Raw genomic sequence first — 9,277 nt, forward strand, 5'->3', positions numbered from 1 at the left:
GAAGTGTGATCTTCTGGTTCATGGGTTGATGTTCAACCCACTGAGCCACACAGGCCAGGCAATTGTTCTTTTCTTTTTGTAGGTTTCACTGCATTTTAAAAAAAGCACACACGGATCTTCTATCTGTGCATTTCTACCTACAGAAGTTCAAAAATACAGTACAATAAAATCTCATTGTTTAAATGCAGAAGAAAACCCATTTTCTACTAGGCATGCAGTATGCTACAGGAAGCTTGGAAGAGCTGACAATGCACACTTTCATTAATGGGCATGAATGGGAAACAGGAGCAAAAACTCTTTACGAACACACCCCTAGGCAAGGGTCAAATTTCCTCACTTGTTCAAATAGTAAGTCCTTAGTACTGAGTATGTATTATCTATCTCACATAGGTTAGCATTTGCTGGGGCCCTGGTTATAGAGAAGGGATGATTTTGTGTTCACAGGTTTATAAGGGTAAAAGAAAGTTTACAGTTGTTCATATGAAAAATAATACAACACCAAACTGTTTCTTGTACTCACAACTGTAAACCTACTTTTGTCCCACTCTGTATATGCGGCCTATGTTATTTCTGATCAGATTTTGTTTAATTCTATTCTATCAGTGACATTCTGCATTGAATGACACCAGCTCTTCTTAGCCCAGATTTGTTCCAGGCAGCAGCTTCCCTGCCCATCTTAGGCTGAAAAAAGGACCTGGCCCAGTCCAGGTTGGTATAACTATAATACTGGTGAATGGGATAAGCCTTATCCCATTACTAAGGGATACACAGTGGAACGTGAAAATGATGATGTGGATACACTGAGAACCAGGAAAAAAAAAAGAAAGTGGGTAGAGTCAGCTGTACTGAAAAACAAGTCACACTAAGAGTGAAAAAGACACACAGGCAAAGGAGACACAAAGACTGAGCCACACAGCTACAAAGAGAGGCAAGGAGAGCAGGGTAAAGAGAGGGAGGAAAGCCGAAAAACTTTAATAGTGCCAAATTCAAACAACAGTTATGCTTGTTAATCATGCCACATTGTCAGCATTTGCTGTAATTTCTTAACTTCCTACCTAAATTTGGAAGCAGATGCAATCTTTAAAATTTCTTTCCCACAATTTTAACAGATATCTCATTCTATACAGGAAACAAATAATTTTGTACAGCAACAGCTTTAATCGTGTTCTTCTGGCTCCCATGTGTAAAGACTCATAAAAGTTGTTTGTTGTTCCTCTTGTTTGGCATGTTTGATATGCCTTGGTACTTGCCCCATAGGCCAGGGAAAATTAAACTGAGGGCCAGACGCACAAAAGAGGTTCCCGATCACTAATACTCAATTTCAATAAAGTAAATTATATGAAAAATTCCTGTACTGCTCACAACTGTTTTGATCATTTTCTGAAATTAGGAAATATGTGGGCTTTTTGGTATCCTTTAGTACAGTTAATATACTTCCACCATAAAAGCCTGTTCTTTTGAGGGACAGGCTAACAAATAGTTCTTGGCTATGAGAAGTTTGTAATTAGAAAATAAAAACTTACCTACTATGGAGGAACTATAACTTCAAACTGGAACTCCAACATTAACACATTATATGATCTTGGAACAGGTGCTTGACCTCTTTGAGCCTCCTTTTCCTCACCTGAAAAATGAAGGGGGTGGGTATTGATAGTCCCTTCCAGCACTGAAATTCTATCACTCAAGTTTGAGGAGGAGAAATTTTAAGGGGGTTGCATGAAGAGGCCACAGGACAATCCTCCAACTCCCTGGCAGCTTTCTCATTTCACGCCTTATGCTCATGAGTTCTATCTAGAGATGCAACAATAATTCAGAAATTTTGTTAAAATTTTTAAAAAATTAGACTACACTTATAGGTTAGAGATTTTACAAAGGACTTGAGTTCACAATTTTTTAGAAAATCACTGTATTTTAAAAATAAATACAGCCTGACCAGTGTGGCTCCGTGGTTGAGCGGCAACCCATGAACCAGGAGGTCATGGTTCGATTCCAGTCAGGGCACATGCCTGGGTTGTCAGCTCAATCCCCAGTAGAGGGCGTGCAGGAGGCAGCCGATCAATGATTCTCTCTCATCACTGATGTTTCTATCTCTTCCTCTCTCTAAAATCAATAAAAACATATTAAAAATAACAAAAAGAAATACAAAACATTGTCACTAACTTCTGGGTGGTGGATTGTAACTCATTTTTATTTTCTTCTTTAGACTTTTCTGTATTTTCTGAACTTCCCTACAGTGAAAAAGTACTACCCTTATAATTAAAAAATTAGATTTTCAAAAGGACTAGTGTGTTCTTACAAGTTTGATCAGATCTCTCAAGTCTATTCTAAAATCCATGGGAGGGGGGCACAAAATCAGACAGTATCACAATGAGTATCCATACATAGTGGTTGATTACCCAAGTGGCTGATTGCTGTAGTCAGAATCAGGACATTATTATTACAATCAAAATCTCTACTTCACAGTCCTAAGTGGAAATCAAAATGTGCATTTTATCTAAATAACATTTCTTTTCTCCCCCAGCATACTGGCCCTTGAGAATCATGGTTAAAATTCCTTTCCAATTTAAAGTAAATGAAATGAAACACGAGGTTCTTCTTCTACCCACAAAAAAGCTTGCCAGACAAAATATGATTGCTAATGGCTGTCTCTTATTTTTCCTCTTTTTATGCTCTAAAACACAACATATCGAAAGTGAAATATTTAGCTGTCAAAACAAAACACACCCCCATATGAAAAACAAAAGTATGAATTTGATGAAATTTTTTATAAAAACAACTTCCAACAATTTTGATAGAAAAAAAACAAATGCTTAAATTGTGTAAAAAGATGACAAACCAAATGTTGCATTACTACGTTTTTTAAAAATATATATTATTTTATTGATTTTTTACAGAGAGGATGGGAGAGGGATAGAGAGTTAGAAACATCGATGAGAGAGAAACATCAATCAGCTGCCTCCTGCACACCCCCTACTGGGGATGTGCCCACAACCAAGGTACATGCCCTTCACCAGCATCGAACCTGGGACTCTTCAGTCCACAGGCTGATGCTCTATCCACTGAGCCAAACCGATTAGGGCCGCATTACTACGTTTTATATGACAGTCCTAGCGAAGGTAGAAGGTAAGCTGCAGAAAGGATCTAAACACAATTTAGTAACTTCCAGTTGTACAATTATCAAAAGTTTTCCAAAAATTCAAGTAAGATAGAAAATGAAGTTTCTAAAATGACGACAGGCTTAGTTTATGTAGATCTCCAGAGTACCACGTTGCACTCAGTTCTCATCTGTTGAAGAAGGTACAGCAATTCATCACCTCTCCATTCTCTACCTGAATATAATCCAGCAACTACAACACATTACCTCTGAAATTACTTTTTATAGGACTGGTTACTCACCTCTCTGCAGCTTGCTCCTCAACTCACCCCTTTCATCAACCCCAAACTTTAGATCAAGCAGCAGGGGACAGTGGCTTAGTCCTGGGACTTAAGTTCAAATCCCAACTTTGCTGATTATTAGTTGCGCAATCTTAGACAAGTTACTTCACTAATTTTATCTGTGAAATGTGCATAACTATATTTTGCACATTTTTGTAAACAATATTTTGATGTCTACTTCCAACCTCAATCAGCTATGAGACGTAAGGCAAGTTACTTTACCACTCTGAGCCTGATTCCTCGTTTATAAAATGAAGAGGATATGCCATGCATACAAGTGCCTGGCACAGAGTAATTACCATCAATGGTAGCTGTTATTGTTCTTTTAATTATTTCGGTCCATGCATGGGAAACAGTCACTTTTAAGACTAGTAAAGTGAGCTCAACAAACTACTCAAGTCACATCAAGAAACTGTCATTGTTCTCTACACTCCTGAAGTTACATTTTATTGCATTCTGTAGAGGAAATTACATCAACCTCAGCACTATTGACTTTTTGGTTCAGATCACACTTTGTTGGGGGGTGGGGGTGGGGAGAGCCAGCTCTGTGCACTATAGAATGTGAAAGCAGCATTCTTGGCCTCTCAGAGGCATGCCAAGCCCCAAGTTGTAACAGCCAAAAATGTCTCTGGACAATGTTCAATGTTTCCTGGGGGCAAAACTGCCCTAGTTAGAAACCATTGGTCTAGCATTCTTCACAAAAAGGGGAATTCTCAAAGATCTCAGAAGGTAGCCTTTCAGGAGGGCAAGCATTTACTAGTGCTACTATTTAGTATTAACCATTCTTATGGGCTCCATCATCTATTATTATCCACTAGAGGCCTGGTGCACGAAATTTATGCACTTGGGGGGGGGGGGTCCCTCAGCCTGGCCTGCGCCCTCTCGCAGTCCGGTAGCCATCCTGGGAGCTCTTGGGGAGCGTGCCTAAGTTGTCAGTCAGACATCCTTAGCACTCGCCAGCTGTGAGCTCAGCTTCTGGCTGAGCAGTGCTCCCCCTGTGGGAGCGCACTGACCACCAGGAGGCAGTTTCTGTGTCGAGTGTCTGCCTCCTGGTGGTCAGTGTCCATCATAGTGACCAGTTGTTCTGCTGTTCGGTTGATTTGTATATTAGCCTTTTATTATATAAGATAATTCTAAGTTGACCACAGAAAAATAAATTTTTTGGCCCACTATGCTGTCAAAAGATGCTTTAAGTCTCAGGAATGAATGCTGGCCTGACCATCTTCTCACTACTCTATAAAGAGATACAAAATGTTGAATCTAAATATCAAGAATTGTACTATGTCCTATTTATTTTACATAAAACTCATCTTTTAAAAAAGACCATAAAGCTTAAGAAGACTTAAAAATTATATTATTACCCAAAATGAAAAGTATGTCTTAGCTGGGGAGGTGAGATAAAATTTATGCAGTGAACAATTCTCTGGAAATGACTCCACTGTTTGCATGACTAAAGCATATTTAATATATCTAATAAAGTGCTATGCTAATGTCCAAAAGACTGGACAACTCTCAATTATTCACAACAAATTCATTGTCTATCTTTCATTTAGTAACTGCACCAGAAGGCAGAAGTCATTTTTTTAAAAATATATTTTATTGATTTTTTACAGAGAGGAAGGGAGAGAGAGAGTTAGAAACATCAATCAGCTGCCTCCTGCACATCTCCCACTGGGGATGTGCCCGCAACCCAGGTACATGCCCCTGACTGGAATCGAACCTGGGACCCCCCAGTCCGCAGGCCTACGCTCTATCCAGTGAGCCAAACCGGTTTCGGCCAGAAGTCATTTTTTATCCACTATGCATCCCTGCACCTAGCACACAGCCTCCAACCGAGGAGGTAACTCAGTAATGTTTGTTAAATAAATGAATGGTCAGATACTCTGCTTAATTAAGTATTCCATTGACAAAAAAACCCAACACTTTCTTTGCTCTTATCCAACAGGAGCTGAAAGAAAAGCTCTTTTAAGAGAAAATAATTACAGTTGACTCCCTTTTACCCCAAATCCCAACAACTGGAAAGTTCAATTAACCAAAAAAATTTTGTAGGCAAAAGTTGGGGAAAGCAGCCAAAGAGTTAAGTTCAAGCAAGTGCCAACATTTGTTCAACTCCCACAAGGTTATAATAGCCAATGTTACTGGCACCAGAGGGGAGAAAGGGAGGGGTGAGGGGAAGAAGGGAACCAGGAAGTGGAGGGCAGGAAAACAGGGATCAGTCTCATGAGGTTAGCTTTCAACAAACTGTTATTTTTTTCAAATGGTGTGGGGCAATTTCTTACACAAAGTCTTGATTCACAAATTACTTTTCAAATGGATGTTAACAAAATCTTTAAGGCTATTTAGAAAGATATTTGATCATATATTTGTTAATTTCTGAAATATCATCTTTTTTTTTTCCTTCCAGTCCCAGGACAAACAACAGGTTCTCAAAAAGCTGGGTAAAAGACACTCAATTTACACTTTTTTAAATACAGAAACTTGAGGCCCACCACCCATCAACATTCTCCTCTCTTCAAAAGATTTTACCTCTGGGGATTCTATTCCTAAGAGAGAAAAATCAGAATTTAATCAGAATTAAATCCCCAAGGCAAACAAACAAACAAACAAACAAAACAAAAAAAGAGAGTAAGACTTTTCACCCCCTAAGGGCTCTTCCAGGTATCCTCAAGGGATTGGTTCCAGGACCCCCACAGATACCCAAATCTGTGCATATTCAAGTTGCCTGTATAAAACTGTGTAGATCAATGCAGACAGTCGGCCCTCCATATCTGTGGACTCTCAAGGCAGATGGAAAACAGTACAGGTATTTACTGAAAAAAGAAACCACCTTATAATTGTACCCTTGAAGTTCAAACCTGTGTTGTTTAAGTGTCAACTGTACTATTTTTAGATTGTTGCCTATGCATAGACTTCATATCACATTAACATTAGAAATGGTGCATATAATAATGTTTATTTAAATGTAGTTGCATTAATCTTTGAGACCCAAATCTCTACTTCTACTTAAACATTTTCAGGTTAGCATTTCCAGTAAACAAATAATTATCTTATTTCAGTGGTTCACTAATTTTATACTTATTAAGTTAGCTCCAATACACTGGTATCATACAAGAGAAAATTTTAACAATTTAAATCTTACACATATTTTTTAATGTTTCACGCAAAATCTAGACTTGGTTAATAAAAACACACACAACTCTTTACTTCTCCAAAAACTCAATAGGGGAATGGTAGCTTAGAATTTCAAAAACAAGATATGGCTACAAAACCTATATGGTAGTATTAGACTGTAATTGTTGGGAGGTGGTTTGTACAAATCATGGCCTATCTGACCAATTTCCTGTTGCATAAAGATTATATTTGCTCTTCAAAATGTTAAATAAGCATTTTAAAGACTGAAGGTAAAGACTACATTGTAACCTTATGTAACCAAAATGGGAAAGCAGTATATAGCCTCACCACATTAAAGGCCTTAGCCTCTTTAATATGTATTCTTCTTAAGCAAATAAGAGCATGAGTTTCCAAAGGCAAAGCTATCATCCCAGAAGCCCTTGCTTTTTCAGTGTAAAGAATGGGGTGTGTGTGTGTGTGGGCGGGGGTTCTGTTCCCGGAGAAGAGCTGGGAATGGAAAGGCTTTGCAAAATTCCAAGGGGCCCATAATATAAATTTATGCTATTTTGCAAATGTTCACATTTCCAAGGAACAACATAAAATTTACATTAAAACTGTCTTAATCAAAATAACAGAAAAAAATTATTCTTGCTGCTCTATAAGCTTGCCATAGATTTGATAACCCAGGGAAGAATAACAGGCAATTACAAAATGATGGCTCCAATTAGGAAAACAGGATCTATTCCAAATTCAAATCAAAGGGGGCTCGGATAATCCCGATGGAATAATTTAAACGAATATAGGGGACTTCCAGCAAAGACATTCGATGTTTATTCTATTTCTACCTCCTCTGAAAGCCAAGTAAAAATGCTATGACAGATCTCTTGCCCTTCAGGATATTAAAAATCCAACCTGGAGTCCCCTTAATAAACTGTATTCTCTTCTTTTCCCAAGGGGTCTCCCTGGTACAGGGTTTTTATTGTAAAGGGCAAAATCAAAACAAACCCGAGAGACTCGCACAGCCCCAAAATGCAGAAAATAATGCAGCACTGAACCCGAACCACACACAGCCTTCCTTTGCAGATTTCCACAAGTCCACCTCGTCCTGGAGGATAAGAGGCCTTGAGGAATGGAAAGGAAAGAGAAACTTCGAAAGCAGAAAGCGCTCCCCCAGAGCCTAGAACAGACGGCACCTTGTAGGGATTTCAAGCTTTTTGAGGTGGAAAGGTTACACCCTGCAGTTTTGAAAATCCACGTTCTAAGGCTCAACCCACATGATAGAACCTTCCTCTAGCTTCTCTGGGTTCCACGCTGGAGCTGAAATCCACCACTGTCCTCACCTCCATTAACCAATCCCCCGCCCTTCCCTTATAGTGAAGCGCAGCGGGCTCTCCCCCGCTCCCCATTCTCCCTGCACCCTCCCCCACTCCTCCAACCCCTCCGCATCTCCATGGAGAAAACCCAGGCGAGCCCCCTACCTCCACTCCCTCGAATCCCCACCCCCACCACCCTCATTGAGGCAGGTCCCCCTTCACTGCCTCCCCAATCCCCACCATCCTTGATTAGAAAACCAAGGGGAGACCCCCCACTTCATCTTCACCCGCTCCCCACAAACCCTGCTAACTCTGCTTGTTGAGAAAACCAAGAGGTGCCCCCAACTCGGCCCACACCCACTGCCCGACATCGTGGGTGAGAAAACCTAGAGCCCGGTTCTCTCCCTCCTCCCTCCCCATCATCCCGCATAGGAGAGCGCGGAAAGCCCCCCTTTCGCTCCTTCCCCCCACCATCTCCACCTTCTCCCTCCCCAGTCGCTCCCCATCCCCACCGCCCACCATCTCCCACCACCTTAGCGAAAGCCCCGGGGAGGCCGAACCCCGTGTGGGGGTCCTGCAAGCGTGCAGCCCATTGCACGCTGGTAATCATACAAGATACCAGCCCCCACCCCAGGCCTAGCGGCTGGGGCCAGAGGCCGCAGGTAGCCGGCCCCTGAAGGCCCGGCAGACCAGAGCGACAGCAGCGGTGGCGGCGGGGCAATAGGGCAGTGGCTCCCGGGGGACCCGAGCCGGTGGGCGGGAGGCGCACACGCACGCACTCGCGGTGAGAAAGCGGGCTTACTGCCTGGGGATGCTCGGCAGCGTAGTTGTCCTGGCGGCGGCCGCTACCTGCACCGAGACCGAAGCCCGGTGGCGGCGGCAGCGGTGGCAGCGGTGGCGGCGGCGGCGGATTGAGCCCCCTCAGCCCGGCGCGAGATGTAGGGCGCGGGAGGGACGCGAGGGGAGGGGCGCGGGAGGGGGGCGGGGAGGGGAGGGAGCGCGCGCAGGGGCGGACGCGGCTGGCCCGGGGCGGGGCGCGCGCCAGCCTAGGCTTTGCCGTGGGGGGCTGTGGTGCGGGGCGAGCGCTTGGGGGCTGGTCCGGCAGGGGGGCTGGGAGCCGGAGCACCGCGCACTCCGCGCGCCCACGTGCCCTCCTCTCAGTAGCCGCGGCGCTGCCTGCAAGGCGTGGGCGCGCGGAGGAGGTGGCTGCGGGGTGGTGGCGGCGAGCGCTTCTCCGTAGGGCCGACCCTGGCCTGGAGAGGAGGGCGGGCTAGGGGCTCTCGGGGCCCTCCTCCCTGGCGCTGCAGCCTTAGAGCACGGTGGGGAGTCACGAGTCACTGCAGGCAACCTCGCCCAGGGCTGGGGAGGTGGGAGTAACAAAGAGAGTAGAGCGAAGGTGGCCTGGCCAGGGGCCTCAG

At 43.4% G+C, this 9,277-nt stretch overlaps 1 protein-coding gene across 2 annotated transcripts in view; it reads right to left on the reverse strand.

Annotated features, from left to right (window-relative positions):
• Positions 1–8,807, reverse strand: part of FHL1 (four and a half LIM domains 1) — a 71,093-nt gene extending 62,286 nt beyond the window's left edge. The window contains exons 1-2 of one of the 2 annotated variants that reach the window (XM_036305021.1): positions 8,662–8,807; positions 1,524–1,624 (exon numbers count right to left, since the gene is read on the reverse strand). The gene's annotated coding sequence lies outside the window, so the exon portion shown is untranslated. The remainder of the gene's footprint in view (positions 1–1,523; positions 1,625–8,661) is intronic. The other variant, XM_036305023.1, reaches the window with a different exon arrangement.
• Positions 8,808–9,277: the final 470 nt, after the last annotated feature.

The sequence above is a fragment of the Myotis myotis genome, unplaced genomic scaffold (genome assembly GCF_014108235.1).
Source record: "Myotis myotis isolate mMyoMyo1 unplaced genomic scaffold, mMyoMyo1.p scaffold_m19_p_4, whole genome shotgun sequence".
Taxonomy (NCBI): Eukaryota; Metazoa; Chordata; class Mammalia; order Chiroptera; family Vespertilionidae; genus Myotis; species Myotis myotis.